General features: G+C 36.9%; 1 long non-coding RNA gene across 2 annotated transcripts in view; it reads right to left on the reverse strand.

The window, feature by feature from the left end:
* Window positions 1–25,072, reverse strand: part of LOC124105084 (uncharacterized) — a 61,558-nt gene that overhangs the window by 21,623 nt on the left and 14,863 nt on the right. For both annotated transcript variants that reach the window (XR_009228425.1, XR_009228424.1), the window contains exons 5-7: window positions 22,333–25,046; window positions 19,009–19,083; window positions 1,002–1,055 (exon numbers count right to left, since the gene is read on the reverse strand). This is a non-coding gene — a long non-coding RNA (uncharacterized LOC124105084). The remainder of the gene's footprint in view (window positions 1–1,001; window positions 1,056–19,008; window positions 19,084–22,332; window positions 25,047–25,072) is intronic.

Below are 25,072 nucleotides of genomic sequence, written 5' to 3' on the forward strand. Positions count from 1 at the left end.
ATAAACACATCTATACTAATGTATATGTGACATATATATAAACAATAGTACATAAACAAAACCAATAGATAAACAAAATGGCATGAAAATAATGAAATATTTTCCAGCCATCATAAAGAATGAAGTTCTAACATGCTACAACAGAGATGAACCTCAAACACTGTGCTAAGAGAAATTACACACAAAAGGAGAACACAATACCAATTATATGAGGTACCTAGAATAAGAAAATTCACAGAAATTTTAAAATATACTAGAGGTTATCAAGAGCTGGTATGAGGGGCAATTGTGGAAGTGGCAAAAGCACCAGACTAATGTAATGGGAATTCTCTGTACAATCTTTGTAACTTTTCCATATATCAAATATTATTCTGAAACATAATGTTAAATAAAGAGAACAAGAACATCCAACCTCCCACCGATCTTAACCAATAAATAACACAAATTTTGACTTTTCTGTGTGCTAAAAACTAGACTTTACAAATTAAATAAAGTGAATGAAATTTATAATTTCCCAGTGAGATCGTTCTGCAAGGGAAGTTTTGGAGAAATTGTTATGTGATACATTGTCAAAATACCCGTTAAATGTCCCATATTGTGGTAATTTTGAAGGAAATTTATTTTCTTTCTTTTACTTTTCCCCCTAGTGCCAGGGATCAAGCCCAAGGCCTTAAGCATTCTAGGTAAGCACAAGGAAATTTCTTAAGCAACTATAAAGGGGTTAGGTAAAAACTATGTAGTATAAATTAAAACATTTTGGGGAAGGCAATGTGAAAGGAATTTTAATAAATAAAAGCTGCTCATATTTTTACCAGCTTTTCCAAAGATGCATCATATAGAAATCTTTGTTTTAGGTTTGTCTGGGGGTTTTTTGGCATTTTTAAAAATTGATTGTTTTTTTTTTTAGTTATTCCTAAGAGCAGAACCCATTTGGATATAATTATACAAGCATGGAATATATCTTATTCTAGTTAGATAGAAATCTTATTAGAAATACTCACACAAGGACACACGGATCAAGTTTTCATTGCACCATTATTTGTGAAAGGGACAACCTAAAGACGTGTTAATAAGTAAACTGTTAGATAAATCATATTACATAAATAATGTATCTACACATTTTCATTTCAAACTAAGAGCCAAATATTATGACATTCAGTCCAGTCACGATAAATGCTAAAACTGATGCTACTTAAAATATAAAACTGAAAGACTTATGTATGAAAAAGAGGTCTTATTTAAGCCATGGAAAGACCCATGTCAAAGCAGAACATTATGAATATAATGGTCATGACATAACCCATAAAAATTATTTATCACTCAACCAAGAACAAAAGCAATTTGCAACCAGGCATGGTGGCGCACACCTGTAATCCTAGTGGCTCGTGAGGCTGAGAAAGGAGGATTTCAAGTTCAAAGCCAGCCTCAGCAAAAAGGAGAGGGGCTTAGCAACTCAGTGAGACCCTGTCTCTGAATACAATACAAAATAGGGCTGAGGATGTGGCTCAGTGGTGGAGTGCCCCTGAATTCAATCTTCAGTACCAAAAAAAAAAAAAAAAAAAATTGCAGCAATTGGCATGCAAGAAAGCACAGATCATGAAATATTACCAAATGCAGTTTTTAATGTAGCTCTGCTACTGTTATAAACATTATAGTTAAAATAATCCTGCTACATATTTATTTTTTTCACTACATATTAATTTTTATAGGTAAATTCTACTAGAAAGATCCATATATGTGACAACCTTATAGGACAGTTGCTAGACATAAAGTAGTAGAAGGGAAAGATAAAAGGGCCAGATAGAATTAACACAAAACACAATAGTGAAAACATTCAAGATGAAGATGACTTTAGTAAACTCTTAAAGTAAGGAAGTCAAAAGCTATAAAGATGAACAGTAATTGATACATTGGTCCAATCACTTGACAATTTAAGTTCATACAGCTGCTGCGATCAAAATAAGATCCAAATGATCAATGACTTAAAAATGAATTATATAATAAAAGTATTAAGAAGAAATTCCATTTATAGAACTACACATATAATTTTATTTTCCTCTGACCTAACAGATTTCCTAAAATTAAACCATCCCTGCATGGTTGGTATGAATGACTTGTTTATTGTATATTATTACTCATATATTTACTCCTGCATTTTTCCTTACATATCACTATCAAAAATGGGACTTAAGTGTTACTTTTCAGTTCCTATCAAGTTACTGTTTCTATAATATGTAGACTTAATAATAACACTATTGTCGTATTTGCAGAAACTATCTGTGAAAGGTGAAACATGAAATTAATAGTACATATAATCTGAGGAAAAGGAAAAAATGTTGAGGACTAAGAAATCAGGATTGGGAAGAAAATTTACACCTAGATCAACTTTATAAAAATTGAATTTTATACTATTTACCATTTGCATGTAGTATAGATTTGAAAAATATATGTAATCTGTGAGGGACAGTAAAATTGGTACATTTTCAAAGGGTAATCAAATCCAATTTTTGAATATGCATACCATTTACTGAAAAATTTATCATACATAGTTACTAGTACAAGTACCTAAAAATGAACATATGAGACATATATAACATGCTATTTACATTTATGGGATGATATGCAGGGTATTATGTACATGGTAAGAGATCCATTATTTATGCTTATTCAACATTTACTATGAATCTACTATGTATCAGGCAGTTAGAGGAGCTGGAGTCACAGCATTCCAAAGGACAAAAATCCTTTGTTGACATCCTCTTTGAATTTACATAGTGGCAGCCACAACCAAATCTCTACCAAGCTGACAGTAAATCAGAGTGCAAAAAAAGCATTGCAATGCAAAACAGCAGACCAACATAAATTTTTCCAACCTAACACAGCCCGCCCCCCCCAAGTATTAATGCAGAGCAAACGAATCACTACAAATTCTAAAATATATGACACTTTGACCTCTATGACTATGGTAGAAGTTCACTGATTTTAAGAGATTCATCCAATCTACTAAAAAGTATGTTATTATGTATAATTGTTTATACATAATACACCTTAGAAACATATAGTAGTATACATATGAAATACTATAGCAAACATTAAAGGTATTGGGCTGAGGATGAAGCTTATTGGTAGACCACCAGGCAAGGCCCTGGGTTCAACCCCCAGCACTGGAAAAAATAAATAAAAAGCATTATGTCATTTTTCTTAGAAAATTATTTTAAAGTAAGTAATATGTTCACACATTTCAAAAATAAAAAATAAAAAGAGCTGGGGATGTGGCTTCGCAATACAGCATTTGCCTAACATGGGTGAGGCTGTGAGTTCCATCCTCAGACCTAAAAAAAAAAAGAAAGAAAAAAGGAAACAAAAGGAAAGAAAGAAAAATGCCAATGAATTATACTACAAAAATGTAAAAATGGCAATTTTTTTATGTTATGCATACTTATCGCAAAAAAAAAAAAAAGAAACAAATCACCTGAAACTTACAAATACTGGTATATCAAGTCTTCTACCAAAAGAACTCCAACTGTACATAGAAAATTCTTATGACAGGCGAGGGGGCAGACACCTGTCATCCCAGCTGCTTGGGAGGCTGAGGCAGTAAGATCACCAGCTCAAAGGCAGCCTCAACAATGGCAAGGTGCTAAGCAACTCATTGAGACCCTGTTTCTAAATAAAATAAAAAATAGGGACGGGGATATAACTCAGTGGCCGAGTACCCCTGGGTTCAATCCAATGTACCAAAAAACAATTCTTATTCTTACCCTGGATATACCTGCCCCATTATCCCAGCACTTAAAGATGACTATTTTCACAATGCAGTATCAATTTTTTTAAAAATCCCTGAACACATATAGTTCATCCATTTTCCACCAGAAAGGAAGCTTTATGTAGTACCTTTTACACACCTTACGTTTTTCAATTAATGTTCTTTAAATTTCCTATTATTTCATAGACTGTTTCCTCACTGAATATTACAGCATTCTAGTATTCCATTGTGTGAATGCATCAGTTTATCCAGTCTCTTGGGTTGTTCCTTATCTTTCATTATTTTACTACATTTGATAAATGTTATCCAATGAGACATGGTGATGCATGCCTATAATACCAGCTACTGACGCCGAGGAAGAAGGATAGCAAATTTGAGGCCACTCTGAGCAACCCAGTGACACTCTCAAAATAAAAATCAAAAGACCCGGGGAGGAAGCTCAATGGTAGAATGCCTCTCTAGGTTCAACCACCAGTACCCCCCCCCCCCACACACACACACAAAGAAATCCAAGATTACATATGAAATTTTTGTATCAAATTTGCAGATATATAGGATCATTCTGAGATCACTAGATAAAAAAAAAATAGAAAACTTTAATTCTGATAAATGTCAAAAATGCTGTTCATATTTTTGCACTGTAACATTCTACAATCTTTCCAGCCTCCACACAAAGTTCTCAAATATTAACTTTCTGTGCTTTTGTTTTACTCTTCTCTTAAAATAAACTTGAATATTCTTTCACATTTAAGTGCCATTTGTTTTCCTGTGAACTACCTATTCATGCCTTCACTCATTTTTCCCCTTATATTTACTTTTTAGTTTTAGGTGGACACAATATCTTTATCTTATTTTTATGAGGTGCTAAGGATCGAACCCAGTGCCTCAGGCATGCTAGGTAAGCACTCTACCCCTTGAGCCACAACCCAAGTCCCCATGACTCATTTTTAACTAGAGTTTCCTGACTTAATGTTTTAGAAGATTTTTATATATTAATGAGGATTAACATTTACTTGGTAGTGTTATAAATATTTTTTCCCAATTTCTTATCTTTTGACTTCATTTCTAGAGACTTTTTACAGGAAGTATGTTTGTTCTTTTTAGCCGCATTTTTTTAATCTTATGGCTTCTATTTCTGAAAACGGAAAAATAATCCAAAAGCAAAGGATGGGTTCACTCACAAATTGAACACATATTTAACCAATTGGGATAAAGAAAAAGTAAATACTTTCATTATTTAAAAAAAATCAGATTAAAACTGGGAGTTTTAATAATCCCAGCTAGTGGCCCATAATACCAGTTATTTGGGAGGCTGAATAAGATGAACAGAAGTTCCAGGCAAGCCTTAGCAACTGAACAAAACTTTTCCTCAGAATAAAATTTTTTTTTTCTTAAATATTTATTTTTTAGTTTTCGGCGGACACAACATCTTTGTTTGTATGTGGTGCTGAGGATCGAACCCGGGCAGCACGCATGCCAGGCGAGCGCGCTACCGCTTGAGCCACATCCCCAGCCCCAGAATAAAATTTTTAAAAAGGTGTCTGGGGCAGTGATCAGAGGTGCAACACTTGCCTAGCATGCAGGAAGCACTGGGTTTAATCTCCAGTATCACTAAAATAAATAAATAAATAACATTAAGAATTAAAAGATATGGGTGGGGGGGCGCTAGAATAACCCACATTATGATGTACATGTATACCTCAACAGTAGAACAAGTGCTCGACATGCCCAAAGCCCTGGGTTCAATCCTCAACATCCCCGGCCTATCCCCCACCCCCGAAAAAAAAAAAAAAAGGGAGAGAGAGAAAGCCACTTTAGAAGAATAAGGAAAAATATAAAACAAATATATTGATTTGGTCTTAGAGTTACGAATTCCTTTCTCAAACTACATACCAAGTCAAACATTTATTTAAATGTTAAACTCAACTGAATTTTGTTATGACATTCATCAATCAATTTTTTAATTTTAGGAATACTTCTTTAGTATTAGCAAAGGAATTGATATATTTAATATCCAATTATTTTCAGTATTCATTTTTTTGTTTGTTTGTTTGTTTGTTTGTTTTTGTGTGTGTGTGGTGCTGAAGATCAAACCCAGGATCGAACCCAGGGCCTTGTGGATACAAGGCAAGCACTCTGCCAACGGAGCTATATACTGAGTCCCCTATTTTCAGCAATCTTTACACAGACATTTAAATGTTTTCAAAGGGCTTTCCATTTTAATAAGCCTGCCTGCCCTCTTGACGCCTATGAGAAACTTCTCTATCTTGAACATAAGAACTAGTCTCAATTTCTAACCCCCCAGCTATTTTGTTGTTGTTTATTTGTTTATTTATTTTCTGTGGTATTGGAGGACTGAACCAGGAGTGATCTCCCACTGAGCTGCATTTCTCAGGCACTTTGTTTTTAATATTTACAAGCACTCTGTAAATTGCTGAGTCTGCCCTCAATCTTCCAATCCTCCTGCCTCCTCCTCCATATGGTATGATATGATACCATACAACAAAAATTGAGTTGAGATTATAAGGATGGGCCACTGTATCCAGCTGAAATAGTATATTTTTAAAAAAATGTTTTAGTTGTAGGTGGACACAATAACCTTTATTTTTATGTGGTGCTGAGGATCTCGCAGTGTTTCCCACATGTGAGGCAAGCGCTCTGCCACTGAGCTATAGCCCCAGCCCTGAAATAGTACATTTTAAGCCAAAAATATTTTTACTTTTAATTAAAGCACCCCAATGGAAATTATATTACTTATGTAAACCTCTCTAGAATAACCAACATGATGTACATACTTTGCTTTTAGAGAAGGGGGTAAGGAGTTGCTAGAGATGAAACCCAAGGCCTTATATTTCTTAGGCAATTAATTACTCTTACCACTGAGCTATATCTCCAAACAACATTTTAAACTTTATTACGAAAATGCACTCAAAAAGTTTATAACAATTACTTAAATTGTGAGTATAGGGGGAAAAGTACCTGAAGCAAATTATTCCCAGTACCACAATCTGTTTTTCTAAATCTTATCAAATGGAAAGGACTGCAACTCTCTGTATTCTAATTAAACTGATATAATACCATATAACAAAAATTTAATATTCCCTTGGACTTCTTTGTTAAAGAATAGCTCTGGGCTGGAGTTGTGGCTCAGCGGTAGAGCACTCGCCTAGCACATGTGAGGCCCTGGGTTCGATTCTCAGCACCACATAAAAATAAATAAATAAAGATATTGTGTCCAGCTAAAAAATAAATTAAAAGAAAAAAAAGAATAGCTCCTTAGGAGTGTCTGGCACATGCCTGTAATGCTAGCTACTCATTAGGCTGAAGCACAGGGGTCACAAGCTTGAGGCCAGCCACAGCAATTTACCAAGACCCTGTCTCAAAATAAAAATAAAAAGGGCTGGAGATGTAGTTCAGTATACCCTGGATCCAATCCCCAGTACCACAAAAATAAATAGATACATAGATATATAGATAAATGCTAAGGGTGTATTATATGAATGATAAAAACTCTTGCTACTGCCATACCCAGTTCTGTCTTGGAAACACTTTCAAACTCAGAAAGGAAACTGAATTTCATTTCCTTAAATTTTATCTTGATTTCAATAGACAGTTTTCCTATTTGAAGAGATCCTTGTTCACCTCAGGGCTGGCCATGCCTAGTTCTGGGATTTCAAAATTGTTTGGCTGGCTTTAGAGTATTCTTATTTCTTGACAATTCAGGTGACCATTATACCAGAAACTGCTAACAGAATTTCAGCCACAACTGAAGCTTACCAAGAATATGTGTTTTCTGCAACTGGTTGAAGTGCCACAGTAGGAAGTAAGGAAATGAGAATCCCCCACACTGGCACATGACAATAGCCCCTAGTAGTCTAAGACAAAGTGGTAATTAGGCATTTAAAACCACTAAAGCTAATTTTGTCAGGGACCTGGCAGCTGTGCCAACAGGCTCATTTGAAATTTGTTGTCTGTTCAGGTCCTTGGCCCATTTGTTAATTGGGTTATTTGTTATCTTATTGTCTAATTTTTTTGAGTTCTTTGTATACTCTGGATATTAGGGCTCTATCTAAAGTGTGAGGAGTAAAAATTTGTTCCCATGATGTAGGCTCCCTATTTACCTCTCTTATTGTTTCTCTTGCTGAGAAAAAACTTTTTAGTTTAAGTAAGTCCCATTTGTTGATTCTTGTTATTAACTCTTGTGCTATGGGTGTCCTGTTAAGGAATTTGGAGCCCGACCCCACAATATGTAAATCGGAGCCAACTTTTTCTTCTATCAGACGCAGAGTCTCTGATTTGATATCAAGCTCCTTGATCCATTTTGAGTTAAATTTTGTGCATGGCGAGAGGAGGGGATTCAGTTTCATTTTGTTGCATATGGATTTCTAGTTTTCCCAACACCATTTGTTGAAGATGCTATCCTTCCTCCATTGCATGCTTTTAGCCCCTTTATCAAATATAAGATAGTTGTAGTTTTGTGGATTGGTGTCTGTGTCCTCTATTCTGTACCATTGGTCCACCCGCCTGTTTTGGTACCAGTACCATGCTGTTTTTGTTACTATTGCTCTGTAATATAGTTGGAAATCTGGTATCGCTATACCGCCTGATTCACACTTCCTGCTTAGAGTTGCTTTTGCTATTCTGGATCTTTTGTTTTTCCATATGAATTTCATGATTGCTTTATCTATTTCTACAAGAAATGCCAAATGTCTTCTTTGATATAATGAGAGCAACTAAGAACAGAGCAGGGAGGAAGAGCAGGAGGAAAAGATTAACATTAAACAGAGACATGAGGTGGGAGGGAAAGGGAGAGAAGAGGGAAATTGCATGGAAATGGAAGGAGACCCTCATTGTTATACAAAATTACATATAAGAGGTTGTGAGGGGAATGGGAAAAAAAATAAGGAGAGAAATGAATTACAGTAGATGGGGTAGAGAGAGAAGATGGGAGGGGAGGGGAGGGGGGATAGTAGAGGATAGGAAAGGTAGCAGAATACAACAGTTACTAGTATGGCATTATGTAAAAATGTGGATGTGTAACCGATGTGATTCTGCAATCTGTATTTGGGGTAAAAATGGGAGTTCATAACCCACTTGAATCTAATGTATGAAATATGATATGTCAAGAGCTTTGTAATGTTTTGAACAACCAATAAAAAAAAAAGGTCACATAAAAACTTGTCCAGATCCACTTGCTCTGTCAGAGAATCCATCCATCTCTACAAAAATGAAAATTCATACTCAAAGAGTCATTCTGAGAAGAGACTTTTAAACCAACATCTTTGGATTATCTATACAATATATAAAGGACTAAAAATAACAGGTAAAAAGCAATAATATGAAAATTACAATGAATAAAAATTCTAAACTCAATTAAAAAACTGTACACAAGTTGAATGGCAGACTAAAAGAGTGGTGTAACCAGAAAACACAGACCTGTACCAAAAAACAAGATAAAAATAAAAAGCATGTAAGGAAAAAAAAAAAGAAATTTGTTGTCAGTGGGCAAGTAAATATTTTTCACTTTTGCAGACCATATGGTCTCTGTCCCAATTAGTCTACTCTGCTACAGTAGCATAAAAGTTACATACACAAAAATTAGAAGCTGTCACTGTGTTTATTTAATAAATTTATCATCATTGTGCATGAAATATCATAATCCTTTTGATTTTCTTCAACCATTAAAAAACTAACACCATTCTCAGCTCATAGGCTATACAAAAATTTTGGTGGGCCAAATTTGGCTCATATGCCAGTTTTTTTGAACCCTCACATATACAGAATTAGTTAGGCATCCTTTTTGTTTGAAGATGTTTTTTGAAGAAAAACAGAATTGAACAAAGTTCAATTTCAAAGCCAGAGAAACAGTTTTCTTTTGTGGGGTGCCAAATCAAGACAAACATGGAACAAGCCTATGCTGTGACTTGCTACATTTTTAATATATTCTGATAGTTGTGTATATTTAATATATTCTGATAGCTGTCTATATAGTGTAATATTCTACCTATATTTTTTGTCACCTTAAACATTTTAGGTATTATAGTTCAGTACTATATTCACATTGTTGTGCAAGAATCTCCAGAAATTTTTTCCTCCTACAAAACTGACTCTATTCCCAGTAAACAATTCTCTATTTCCTCCTTACCCCAGTCCCTGGCAACCAACATTCTACTTTGTTCTATCAATTTGGGTCATGTTCATTGTGGGATTTTTTTTTTTTTTGTAATGGAGATTGAACCCAGGGGTGCTTTATCATTGAGCTACATTCCCCAGAGCTTTTTCTTTTTTATTTTGAGATAGGGTCTCATTAAGTTGCTGGTGCTGTCCTTGAACTTGCAATCCTTTGGCCTCAGCCTCCAGAATCACTGGGATTACAGGTGTGAGCCACAATGCCCACCTGGGTCACATACTTTTGAATCTATCCCATACCATCATTTTGGGACACAAGTGCTAGATGGCAATTTGTATTATTACTATTTAGAGCAGCAAAACTGAATCCACTAGGGAATCTATACATGAAAACTGTAAGGTATTTTAGGCTAAAAATATTTATCTGCCTAGCAGCCACATACTAAAATATACCTGTCAGATCAGTCATGGTATCTGCCACACATTCCCTCAACCTACCTATTCTGAGGAAAACAGAATTGTACAAATTTCCTATCAAATACAAAACCATCCATAGAAAATATGTTCTTTTATAGGGCACCAAATCAAAGGACAAAAATGGAGCCAGTCTATGTTATGACCTTAAGTAAAAAGCTCTAGCCAAAAAAAAGATTTAAGCCAAAAAGGTTTTCTAGTTCCCAGGAATTTGAGTCATAGAACAATCAGGTAAAAGGACAAAAGCTGAGGCTGAAGGTTTCACAAAATAAAAAGTTATGAAGGATATATAAGCTCAAATTGTCGAGAAGATGAAACTATGCATGAAAGAGAAAATAATTAAAGATAAACTGAAACAGAGTCAATAGCACCAATCTAGAACAATGATTCTTACCCAGAACAGTAGAACCCTTGGGCAGTGTTGTGAAAACTTTGTAGGGACCTTTTTACTTGTCATAGTGGTTGAGTTGAGATCACTACTGATGCTTGGAGGAAGGCAGCCAGGGATGTAACATATCCTACAATGTAGCACACAGTACCTCAAAACAAAGAACTGAAATATAACAGACTCGCTACAAATACAAATTTATATTTGTATTTGTAGGGGCTGGGGTTGTGGCTCAGCAGTAGAGCACTCACCTAGCATGTGCAAGGCACTGGGTTTGATCCTCAGGACCACATAAAAATAAATAAAATAAAGATATTATGTCCAATTACAACTAAAAAATAAAAAAAATAGTACTTTGATACATAACAAAAACTTAAAAACAAGAAGTGACATGATCAGCTCAGTAATTCATGACATGTTAGGGAAACGAAGTTCAAATAGGGGTGTTGACACAAGATTTCAATACTGTGCCAAATTATAAAGCTTGTTGAAAACCTGAATCTAAAAATGCTAGTTACTGACAGATCTCGTTGCAAATAAGAGACAGTTTTTCAGGCAGAGTAAAGAACTGAGGACGTTCTTAAACTTCCTTAAATTCCTTACTGTTCCCAAGAGGAATGGCAACCAACTTCTAAAATTAGATTCCTGTGAAATACAAGCTCACACACTGAAAATGCCTTCAGTAGCTAGGCAGGTAATATAAAACCTCCCACTACTTGGCCTCAGCCCCTAATAAGATGAGGCTTTTCATTTTCTTTCTTTACTTTTTTTTTTTTTCCTGGTGCTGGATTGAACCCAGGGCCACAGGCATACTGTACCACTGAGGTACACTGCCAGCCCTCAGTGAAAAGTCAAACTCAATCTCTGATATTTCAGAAACACATTAAAAATAAAATATAGATTTTTATGTAAAACATTAAAAATTTTTATGTATTCTCCCAATTTTAAAGAACTGCTGTTTGGGGATTCAAAGGAGACTGTCTATAGCAAGGATCTAGTCCAGGGTAACTTTGTTTGCTCACAATCTATCAATATCTGATAAAGTTGTTTAATCCACAGTTAAGAAATATAATCACAAACAGCAGGGCACAGTGGTACATGCCTGTAATCCCAGAGACTGGGGAGGGTGAGAGGTCTAAGCAACAAAGTGAAACCCTGTCTCAAAATAAAAAATAAACAGGGCTGGGGGTGTAGCTCAGTGGTGAAGCACCCCAGGTTCAATCCCAAATACCAAAAATATATATTTATATGGATAGTTACAGGCTGGGGGTGTAGCTCATTGGTAAAGCACTTGCCTAGCATACACAAGGCCTTAGGCTTGATACCCACACCTGCAAAAAAGAAAGCAAATGTTAAGTACACTAAAGCCTGGTGCAGTGACACTCGTGGATAATCCCAGGTACTCTGGGGGTTGAGGCAGGAGGATCACAAGCTCCAGGCCAGCCTCAGGAATTTAGTGAAGCCCTATGCAACTTATTAAGACCCTGTCTCAAAATAAAATTAAAAATATGGGGCTGGGGTTGTGGCTCAGTGGTAGAGTGCTTGCCTGGCATGCATGGGGCACTGGGTTTGATCCTCAGCACCACATAAATGTAAAATAAAGATATTGTGTCCACCTGGAACTAAAAAATAAATATTAAAAATAAATAAATAAGGTCTGGGGATGTGGCTCAGTGGTAGAGGGCCCCAGGTTCAGGTTCAATCCCTCTCACCAAAAAAAAAAAAAAAAAAAGTACACTGGACTGAAGATGACACAAATGGCTGAGACAAAAATCTCACAAAATACTTACCCTTTGCAAGTTGGAAGTTAGTTTGTTCCTAGAAACTTATCTTAATCTATTCTTTCCCAATCTATTTCATTCTAATTTATACAGCTGAATTCAAATAAACTGGTCCAATTCCAAACACTTCCAAAACAAACTGCTAAGCCCAAGCCCCAAACTGAGTTGAACAGATAGCGTGTCATGACATACGAGAAATGGTAACATTACAATAAGCCAAAATTGTGAAAAAGCAGAAACTATTCATAAAATTATAAAAGTATTTATAAAAATATTCCATCGGACTGACGCATTTAAAAAAAAAAAAAGAATTGAAGCCAACCAGATTTCTTATACAGAGCCAAATATCCTGGCATCCCTAGGCCCAAGTATCAACAAGTTGTGCCCCCCCTTTAGATGAATGGTGAATGTTCCAGTTAATAACCACAATCCCAAACACTCCCCTAACCTCTTAGAAGCATAAGTTGCCCTTACCATCACATTTGTTTATATTTCACAATAAACTGTCTTCTAACATCTCTATCAAAGGTAAATAAAAAAGAAAATGAAAGAGAAAAAAAATAACAAAAGATAGTGCTTCAAGAAAAAGGAGAATGAATACCAGAACCATCTCACACATTTACCCCATGTGGTTCCTGCAGGCATTTGCAATTGCAACCCCTGAAACAAAGGATGAAGAAATTAGATGTTAATGGCTATGTTAGAAGCTGAGAAACAAGCAGAGTAAAAGCAGCAGAGACAAGTGACTTAACTGAAGAACACAAAACACTGTTGTATGTTACTAACTAAAATGGGATAGGACAGATCTAGTAAAATTGTGTTCTCAGGAACTAGAATCTGGCTGTCAAAAGTTATCACAGGGGGCTGGGGATGTGGCTCAAGCGGTAGTGCGCTCGCCTGGAATGCGTGTGGCCCGGGTTCGATCCTCAGCACCACATACCAACAAAGATGTTGTGTCTGTCGAGAACTAACTAACTAAATAAATAAATATTAAAAAAAAAAAAAAAAGTTATCACAGTAAAAGGAACTAAAACTGAAAGAATATGCAGGAAGCCAACACACAACACACAGGTGAGGCCATGAGGGCCACAAGCAGCAAAGGAAGGTGGCATAAGAAAGCAAAACCTAGCCAGGTGCTGTGGCGCATGCCTATAATCCCAGCAGCTTGGGAGGCTGAGCCAGGAGTATTGCGAGTTTAAAGCCAGCCTTAGCAGCTTACCGAGGCCCTAAGCAATTTAGTGAGATCCTGTCTGAAAATGAAAAAATAAAAAGGGCTAGAAATGAGGCTTGGTGGTTAGGGTGCCCCTGGGTTCAATTCCTGGTCCTGCTGCCAAAAAAAAAAAAGAAAAGAAGCAAAACCTATGTATGAGCTAAAAACATGTAGTAGAGAAAAACCAAAGTGGACAGACAGGCCAACACCTAAAAGGACAAATTATAAGATACAAAAGATCATCAGAGAGACAGACAAGTTCAGTGATATGAATGAGACAACTCCAATGTAAAGATATAGCTGTTTCCTGGTGCTTCTCTAAACCCAGTTATTACCACTAAGAGGCTTAAACATATTAATGTCTCCTACATTTGTAACTGCAGGTGATCTCAGTCAGCATTATCTCTCTACAGGTGGACTGCCTATCATTATGGGAGCTCACCGATTTTACTTCTAGCAATCAAAAGTGCCTAATCTAGTCAAGCATGGTAGCACACATCTATAACCCCAGCAATTTAGGAGGCTAAGACAGGAGCATCACAAGTTTGAACTCAGCCACACTGACTTAGTAAGGCCCTAGCAACTTAGCAAGATGCTGCCTCAAAATAAAAAACCTAAAGAGTTTTATTTTATGAACTACATTGAATATAGCTCAGTGGTAGAGCACCCCTGGATTCAATTCCCAGTAACGCCAAAAAAAAAAAGAAAAGAATAAAGAGGAAAAGGAAAAGTACCCAACTAATACCAATATTAAGAAGCAAAAGAGGGGCTGGGGTTGTGGCTCAGTGTTAGAGCACTCGCCAAGTACACTTGAGGCACTGGGTTCAAACCTCACCACCACATAACAATGAAATAAAGATATTATGTCCAGGGCTGGGGATGTGGCTCAAGTGGTAGCATGCTTGCCTAGCATGCATAAGGCACTGGGTTCGATTCTCAGCAATAAGTAAAGATATTGTGTCCACCTAAAACTAAAAAATAAATATTAAAAAAAAAAAAGATTTATTATGTCCACCTACAACTAAAAAATAAATATTAAAAAAAAAAAAAAGAAGAAGCAAAAGAGTCCCTCAGGAGGAATATAGTTGGGGAACTGACTATGAACTTGTGGACAGGTATGATACTTCTAGATGCTCTATGACTGAGCTGAGTTCTAGTTTTAGAGCAATTAAATGATACTAGAAATATTCATAGTAACTGGATTATGTTAGGCTAAAGCAATTTTGAATTATATATAAAGAAAAAAGGATGGTCACATTTAGCAATCAATAGGAGGAAATGCCCTGGATGTGTTAAATTGCAACCCCTACAATCTCAGGAAACTTAAGAACTCAAAAGGAATCAGACATTCTCACTTTAATGACAACTGAACACCCTAGAGTTAAAACAGATAGTCTATGAAGACAAAGATGAGCTAAAATGAAGGCCATGTCTACAGAGATCACAAAAGCTCAATTGAGATTCAAATTGAAAAAAAACAAGCCTCCAGAAGCTAGGGGGTAAAGGAAGACAGATTATGAGGAACAAGTCTATAGTAGAAAGCAAGACCACAAGCACATGGAATCAAAAACAAGCTAAACTGAATCACAGAAATGATACCACACCAAAAAGAAGTTCTTTGGACATTTTAAAATTGATATAAATCAGCTTATTTCTTGAAATGAAATCTGAATTGCAAAAAACAGACCCTCAAAAACAATGTAGCTACGTGAAATTAGTCATACTGAAGCAGGGAGGCAGGCAGGCAAGCACAACTTGTACATCCCAGCACATGATACAAATAACATGCAAAGCATGCAGTTTAGTTACCACCTGTGCTCTCCAAAACTTCAGAAATGTGAAATATGGAAACAGGTAATAAGTAGCAAAGACTGGAGGTGAAAATAGTAATCTAAAAGGTTATAGGGAGATTCATTGTAGTGGCACACACCTATATCCCCAGCCATTTGGGAGGCTAAGGAAAGAGGATTACAAGTTCAAGTCCAGCCTGGGCAATTTAGCAAAATCCTAAGTCAAAATAAAAATTAAAAAGAGCTGAAAGCTGGGACTGGGGGCTGGGAACGTAGCTCATTGGTAGAGCAGTTGCCTAGCATGTGTGAAGACCTTAGTTCAACCCCCAGTATAATAAAAAAAGGGGCAGGGAGATGGAATGCTGGGGATGTCGCAAATAGCTCAGTAAATGGTAGACTTGCCTAGCCTAGCATGCATTAAACCCTGGGTTTCATCCCCAGTACTACCAAAAATAAAACAGTAAAATGACATAAAAAGCAGGCATTGGCAAATTATAGCCCACAGACCAAATGCAGCTACCAGCTATATTTTGTAAATAGTTGTTGGAACAACAACTATTGTTGTTGAAACAGTCACATTCATTTATGCATGGTCTATAGCTGCTTTCCCTGAGACACTGAAAGAACCCACATAGCCCCCAGAGCCTAAACTACTCAGTATCAGGCCATAGATAGAAAAAGTTTGCCAATTCCTGTCATAAAGAACACAAACCAGTGGTAGCAAAACTGACAAGACACTTACAGAAAAGAGGGACTGAGGGGCTGGGGTTGTGGCTCAGCGGTAGAGCGCTTGCCTAGTACATGCAAGGCCCTGGGTTCGATACTCAGCACCACATAAAAAAAAATAAAATAAAGGTATTGTGTCCAACTACAACTAAAAAATAAATATTAAAAAAAAAAAGAGGGACAGAGATAATATTTATTCATGTTAAAAGCAGAGCTCTGGGGGCTGGGATTGTGGCTCAGTGGTACAGTGCTCACCTAGCACGTGTGAGGCCCTGGGTTCTATCCTCAGCACCACATAAAAATAAAATAAAGGGGGCTAGGGTTGTGGCTGAGCAGTAGAGTGCTTGCCTCGCACGTGCAAGACCCTGGGTTTAATCTTCAGCACCACATAAAAATAAATGAATAAAATAAAGGTATTGTGTCCAACAACAACTAAAAAAAAAATTTTTTTTAAATAAATACATAAATAAAATAAAGGTACTGTGTCCAACTAAAACAAATATTTAAAAAAAAAAAAAAAAAAGCAGAGCTCTGGAGCCAGGAGTGATAGAGGCTGAAGAAGGAGGATCAAGTTTGAGGTCAGCCTCAGCAATTTAGCAAGACCCTGTCTCAAAAAATAAAGAGGGCTGGGGATGGGGTTCATGGTAGAATATCCCTAGGTTCACTCTCTAGTATGGCGGGTGAAGTAGGGGTGAGGGAGATAGGAGTCAAATATTGGAAAAAGATTCTGAAACTCACCGGGCGTGGTGGCACACACCTATAACCCCAGCGGCTTGGGAAGCTGAGACAGAAGGATCACAAGTTCAAAGCCAGCCTCAGCAAAGGGCAAGGCACTAAATAACTCTGTGAGACCCTGTCTCTAAATAAAATACAAAAAAATAGGACTGGGGATGTGGCTCAGTGGTCAAGTGTCCCTGAGTTCAACACCAGTGTAAAAAAAAAAAAGATTCTGGAACTCCTGCTGAGATACCCCTCTTATTCTTTGAATGCTAAATGTGCTGAACATTTAGAAAATTAATTACATGCCATACACCAAAGAGATCCACACTGGAAAAGACTCATTAAAAAATAAGTAAAACATAAGTGAATTATGAAATATATTCATCTTCATAATATGGAAAGAAAAGGGAGAATGCATTATTAAAAAAAAGACATTTGGAGGGAATGAGGAAGGGAGGAGGAGAGGCAAAGGGGAAATACTGGGAAATTATATTGGCCAAATTATATTGTTACACTGTGTGAGTGTATGAATATGTAACATCAAATCCCAGTGTACAAGTACAATGCATCACTTTTAAAATATGGGGAAAAAAGATATTTAAGCTATATGAAATTATAATTTTTACTTAGGAGGCTGAGAGATGAACATAACAAGTTCAAGACTAGCCTGGACAACTGAGCAAGACCTTGTCTCAAAATAAAAATTTGAAAAAATGGGTTAGGAATGTAGCTCAGTAGTAGAGCACTTCCTAGCAAGTTGGAGGCTTTGTGTTCAATTCCAGTACCATCTAAAAAAAGTATGAAAAAGAAACTAAAAAATTAGGACCCAAGTAAGATTTTTATCTCCTCTACCTCATTAGGAATCAAAGGCATATACTGAGGGCTGGAGTTGTGGCTCAGCAGTAGAGCACTCGCCTAGCACATGCGAGGCGCTGGGTTTGATCCTCAGCACCACATAAAACTAAATAAGTTAAATTAAGGTATTGTGTCCAACTACAACTAAAAAAATTTTTTTTAAAAAGACATATATTGAATTTTCAAAGGAGAACATTTTTTCACCTGTACAATTGGCAGATTTATTAAAAACCTTAATACAGTATATTGGTAAGGATATGTAAAAATGGGAATGCTCATACTACTAGAGGAACTGTACGTTTTATTCAATGTTACAATATAAACATGAATATGCAGTTGCCTAGCATGTGTGAAGACCTTATCTACAGGATGTTCACTACAGCACTATTTACACACAATTAAAGGGGTACTGCAGGCCGGGCTCAGTGGCACATGCCTGTAATCCCAACAGCTTGGGAGGCTGAGACAGGAGGATCACAAGTTCAAAGCCAGCCTTAGCAACAGGGAAGAACCAAGCAGTGCCTGAGTTCAATCTCTAGTACCCAAAAAAGAAAAAAAAAAATATGGGGAGAGTAGTGTATGACTGAGTGGTAAAGTACTTGCCTAGAGAGACCCAGAATAGCAAACAAACAAAAACAAAAAAGGTAATAACTGAAACAAGGTTCCAAATATCAGAAAACAAAATTGATTTTTACATTCATAGTGTTATATGATAGTATGTACAAATTTGAAAATCATGTTATTAAAGCATATTTAAGGGCTGGGGATATAGCTCAGTTGGTAGAGTGCTTGTCTCACATGCACAAGGCCCTGGGTTCAATCCCCAGCACCACAAAAAGTAAATAAAGCACATTTAACTGCATGCAAGATGTCTGATATGCTTAAATAGAGAGCAACAAAAAATTTCACTCATGATCCTAACATTAACAGACAAAGACTGTCATCCTACCCCAAACTAACTCACTTTTGAACCTCGAAAGATAATATTAATTTAAAAAAATAGAAAACAAAACTCAAATAATAAATTTAACAAATATAATTAAAAATCCTTGAAAAGTAGAAATTGTCTTCCAGAAATGCAAGGTTAGTTCATTATTAGGAAACCTATTAACAAATACAACAAAAAGGCCAAAGAAAAATAGTTGCCTTCATGTTCAATAATCACTTACCTGATTGAGAGGTCTCTGTTCCATTGTCTAGATCACCTTTTGAGATAGCAATGGAAGGATTAATTCCTCCAAATCCTGAAAGCCAAATTTAGAGATTGACATAGCAAATTACCAAAACCACAGGACCCCTATACTTTGACTGTTGGGACAGTGACTGTAACCCATTAGATTCCTCTACTAGCATCAGTAAGGTAGAAGACATACTGGTGAAAAAGGCAAATACTGGGGCTGATAATGTAAGGATAAGAATAAGTAACAAAGACAATGTCCCTTCTAAGCCATGCAAAGACCCACAGGAAGGAGATTCCTCTATGGGGATAGTAATAGCATGGCCCATGAAGATTATGTGTCACTCTACCATGCACTTATGGTATAGATCATAAGAGACTTTCCACTGCTGGTTCAAGTACAGATGTATTATTGTTATTTTATTAGAATATGACTAAAATCGCTCTGAATGTTTGCTTTATTGTATAATTCTGTTCTAAAAGTCTGAGTACATATACTGTAAAGTAATAAGGAACAGCACACTGGCCTGTAGTCCAAATCTCACCTATTGCCTGTTTTTGTAAATGAAGTTTTATCAGAACATAATCATGTCCATATTGTCCACGGATGCTTTCATGCTACAACTGCAGAGTTGAATAGATATTATCTTGCTCTTTACAGAAAATGTTTGCCGACATCTGCCACAGAGAATTCCTTTACATGACAGCTGGACTAAACCTAAAACTAGCAGAAAGCTTAGACTTAGACCTAGCAGGATGAGGGAGATTTATATTCTTTTTTTTTGGTACCGGAGATTGAACTCAGGGGCACTCGACCACTAAGCCACATCCCCAGCCCTTTTTTGTATTTATTTAGAGGCAGGGTCTCACTGAATTGCTTAGTGCCTGGCCATTGCTGAGGCTGCCTCAGCCTCCCGAGTTGCTGGGATTATCAGCATGAGCCACCGCGCCTGGCCGGGAGATTTATATTCTTATTGTTTGCCAAATTAATTAAGACTATTCCAAATAAACTTAGTGAAGTTAGTCAAGTTAGAATACTATGTTATGAAAAAAATAAATAATAAAAAAAAAGAATACTATGTTATGATATGGTACAAGGGAAAGGACAACAAGTGATTAGAACAAATGATGCCTATAAACAATGACAACAAAATGTATATGTGACTTCACAAGGGGTTTCTTATGAATAACTTCCAAAATTAGGTCCTACAGAAAAATGTAGATGTGAGAGAATCTATAACAGGTTGAACATACCTAATCTAAAAATCCAAGATGCAAAATAATCTCCAAAATTCTCCTAAATGCAAGACAGATTATTTTGGATTTCAGATTTTCAGATTACGTATAACCAGTATATAAATACACCCAAAATATTAAAAACTCTGAATCTAAATAATTCTAGTCCCAAACATTTCAGATAAGAGAAATTCAACCTGTGGACATTTACAATAGCATAACATTATCATTGGTAAAGAGGTATCAATGTAAGCCATTACTATATGGGACAGACTTAGAACTATATGCATCTATGAATACCTCTATATGGTCCCCATTATATTGCATTTTCCTTTTTTTTATTTCTTTGAGGATCACCACGAGGTATTGTAATATATCAAAAGTACAAATGATCACAAAACACTTATAATGATAATAATCTCTCTGGCCCTGTCCTTTTTTTTTAATACTTACTTTTTAGTTGTAGTTGGACAATACCTTTATTTCACTTATTTATCTTTATACAGTGTTGAGGATCAAAGCCAGGGTCTCACACGTGCAAGGCGAGCACTCTACCACTGAGCCACAACCCCAGCTCCTGTCTTTAAAAACATTTTTAGCTAGGCATGGTATAATCCAGTGACTCTGGAGGCTGAGGCAGGAAGATCACAAGCTTGAGATCAGTCTCAGCAATTTAGTAAGACTCTCAACAATTTAGCAAGATCCTGTCTCAAAATAAAAAAAAGACTGAGCTATAGCTCAGTGGTAAAGGGCCCTTGGATTCAATCACCAATACACAAAGGAAATTTTTACTTAGCAGGGCCTAGTGGTGCACACCTCAGGAGGCTGAGGAAGCTGAGGAAGATTTCAAGTTCGAGGCCAGCTGTGGCAACTTTGCAAGACCCTGTCTCAAAATAAGAAATAAAAAAGGTAGGGATATAGGGCTGGGGCTGAGTGGAAGAGCGCTTGCCTATCATGTGTGGGGCTATTTTTAGCACCACATAAAAATAAATAAAGACATTCTGTCCATGAATAACAACAACAAAAAAATAAAATTTTTAAAAAAAGGTAGGGATATAGCTCAGTGTTAAAGTACCCCTAGGCTCAATCCCCATTACTGCAAAAAAAAAAAAAAATTAAAAATTAAAAAATATGGGCTGGGGATGTGGCTCAAGCGGTAATGCGCTCGCCTGGCATGCGTGCGGCCCGGGTTCGATCCTCAGCACCACATACAAACAAAGACTGCAAGGCCTTTTTGATTACATACCATTTTGAGTCTGAAAGCCCAATGCTGAGTACTACTCCACCTATTAAAGGGTAGTACAATCGAGAAGGTCTTGTAGGCTAGTACAGTGGCACATGCCTATAATCCCAACAACTGGAGAGGTTGAGACTGAAGGGTTTTAAATTCAAGGACAGCCTGGGCTGTGAGACCTGTCGCCAAATAAAAATAAAAACACCTGGGGATACAGCTCAGTTTAAAGCCCTTCTGGGTTCAATTCCCAGTACCATTACCTACAGACCCCCCCAAAAAAGAGACGATCTTATAGTCTTTAAAATTCTCCATTTATGTAACCTAAAACAAATGAGCCACAGCCAGGAATGGTGGCACATATCTGTAACCCCAGCAACATGGGAGGCTGAGATAGGAGGACTGTAAGTTCAAGACCAATTTAGCATGATCCTGTATCAAAACAGTAAAAAGGGCTGGGGACGGACCTAGGTGCCATAGGGCCCCTGGGTTCAATCTCAAGTGCCACAGGGGGAAAAAAAATCCTGATTCTAAAAGGCCCTTTTATGGCTCATTTTCTGTGGGGTACCATTATGCCTACCATATTTTAATATTCTGCTACACAAACAATAGTCACATCAATGTGTTCTATCACTACTACAGAGGAATCATGGTTATCCAAATATACCAATGCTGGGAATTCTTCTCTCTAGGAAGATTTATCAGGCCCCATTTGACATTCAAATTCTAAAAAGTTGGGGTAGGAAGTCCTTCAATCTTCAGTCTCGGCTACTCAGAAGCCTTAGAGGGGCTAAGACATGAAAAATCACTTGAGGGCTGGGGATGTGGCTCACGCGGTAACATGCTCACCTGGCATGCATGGGACGCTGGGTTCGATCCTCAGCACCACATAAAAATAAAATAAAGATGTCAACCAAAAACTGAAAAATAAATATTAAAAAAATTAATTCTCTCTCTCTCTCTTTAAAAAAAAAATCACTTGAGCCCAGCCAGGACAGCATGGAGAGACCCCATTTCAAAAAAGAGAAAATTAACAGAATTCTTAAAGGTTCCCAGACCCTCCCTGAATCCCAGTCACCCCAAAATCATTAGCTATTAAGTAAAAAAACTCCTCATCTCCTCATCTAGTCTCTTTGAGCATAAGGACCTATAAAAAGCTATCATTGGACTTGACCAAAATAAGACAGTAAGGTTTCTATGGGCTGGGGATATAGCTTAGTTGGTAGAGTGCCTGTCTGGCATGCACAAGACCCTGTGTTCAATTACCAGCAAAAGAAAAAAAAAGACAATAAGGTTTCTAGAGAGTAGATATGTGGCTGACCTCAGACAGAAAGAGACAGAAAGGAGAAAATGCTGAGAAGGGTTTTAGATAGAACAGTATTACCAATTTACCCTAAGTTGTTGAAAAGGAAAACAGAATGAATAGCCTGATATGCAAGGGAAGGAGAACATGTAGGGTTAGGTGACTGGCTTCTGACTCCTGATTACAGTGAATATTTCACTTCAACGAAGTCTCTCATAAAGAATTTTCCCAAGGGGCTGGGGATGTGGCTCAAGTGGTAGCGCGCTCGCCTGGCATGCGTGCGGCCCGGGTTCGATCCTCAGCACCACATACAAACAAAGATGTTGTGTCCGCCGAAAACCAAAAAAATAAATAAACATTAAAAAGTTCTCTCTCTCTTTCTCTTTAAAAAAAAAAAAAAAAAAAAAACTTTGATAATACTTACATAGAAAATGGAAGGGCTAGGGGCTATAGCTTAGTGGTTAAATACTTGCCTAGCATGTGGCAAAGCCCTGGGTTTGATCCCCAGCAACATAAACCACAAAAAAAAAAAAAAGAAAGAAAAGAAAAGGAAGAGAAAAAGGGCTGGGCCCAGTGGTACACTCCTATAATCCAGCAGCTCAGAAGGCTGAGGCAGAGGATTTGCAAGTTCAAACCAGCAACAGCAACTTATTGAGGCCTTAAGCAACTCAGCAAGACCATCTCTGAATAAAATATAAACAAGGGCTGAAGAAGGGCTGGGGAGATAGTAGTAAAGCGCTTGCCTAACATGTGTGAGACACTGGGTTTGATCTTCAGCACCACATAAAAATACATAAATAAAATAAAGCTCTTCAAAAAGGGCTGGGGGAAGGGAGGGAGATAGCTTGGTGAAAAAGCACTTTCCTAGCATGCATGAGGCCCTGGGTTCAATCCCCAGCTCCAAAAAAAAAAAAAGAAAGAACAGAGGCAGGGGTTGTAGCTCAGTGGAAGAGCGCTTGCCTAGCATGTGGAGGCACTGGGTCCCATCCTCAATACAACATAAAAATAAATAAAAATAAAGGTGTTAAAAAAAGGGCAATAATTTAAAAAGGGGGGGGAGGTGTGGGATGTGGCTCAGTGGTTAAGTGTCCCTGGATTCAATCCTTGGTACCAAAAAAAAGAGAGAGAGAGAGAGAAAAGAAAAGGGGGGCTGGGGTGCAGCTAAGGGGTAGAGGTAGAGTATATGCTTAGCATGCACAAGACCCTGGGTTCAAATCCAAGACCAACCAACCAATAAGTAAACAAATAAGGAGGGCTGGAGATGTAGCTCAGTAGTAGAGTGCTTGCCTGGCATGTGTGAGGCACTGAATTCAATTCCCAGTACCAAAGAGTAACATATTCTTTTAAGTCCCATTTGTACTACTAATTAGCAATATGATTTAGGAAAAGTCACTTGTGCTTTCAAAGATTCATCCTTGAAATGGAGATAACTTGCCAACACATCTTTAATCCCAGCAGCTCAGGAAGCTGAAGAAGGAGGATCACAAGTTCAAAGCCAATCCTAGCAATTTAGTGAGGCCCTGTTTCAAAAAATAAAAAGAGATGGGGATGTGGGGATGTGACTCAATAATTGAATGTCCCTGAGTTCAATCTCTGGTATGGAAAGAAAAAAAAAATAGATAACTAGATAACTGATTAACATGCAAATCTTTGGGTTTGAGCAGATTCTATGAAAGTATGCATAGGCTCCTAGTAGATGCTCAATAAATGGCATTAAATGCACAAAAAGCTATAAGTTGCATATTTCCCCAATATAGAACTACAGAAAATTATGTTCTAAGGTGACTTTTCTCCCCAGAAAAGTCAAAACATCTGCAGAAATATGCAAAAAAGCCACAGTGGGGAAGTATACTAAAATCAGGAAAAGGTTAAAGTAGGGATCATAAGTTATAACTTTCTGGATACTTATGAATGGCCTAATTTTAAAATGGTTATAAAAAAAAGAAGTAATGCAAGAACCATATATAATAAATAAATTAACTACAAGGAAGCATATAAAACATAGTTCCTTCTATATATTTCTTAAATTTATAATTTGTGAATGTACTTTCTTGGAGAGTTTGAAAAGAAATTAAAAAGCAAATTGATTCCATATATCCTAGGATCAGCTGTAAACACATACCCCATATAAAGAAAGTGGGATAAGGACGATTTTGGACATAATACATTTAACCTATACCAGGAGTTGGCAAACTTCCTATAAAGAGTCACATGATAATACCTCAGGCTCTACAGACCATAGAGTCTCTCTCACAAGATCCTGCTGTAGAAAAAAAAAAAAAAAAA

This window comes from Marmota monax, unplaced genomic scaffold (genome assembly GCF_021218885.2).
Source record: "Marmota monax isolate L192 unplaced genomic scaffold, Marmota_monax_Labrador192_F-V1.1 WCK01_AAM20220418_F8-fsc00192, whole genome shotgun sequence".
Classification (NCBI taxonomy): Eukaryota; Metazoa; Chordata; class Mammalia; order Rodentia; family Sciuridae; genus Marmota; species Marmota monax.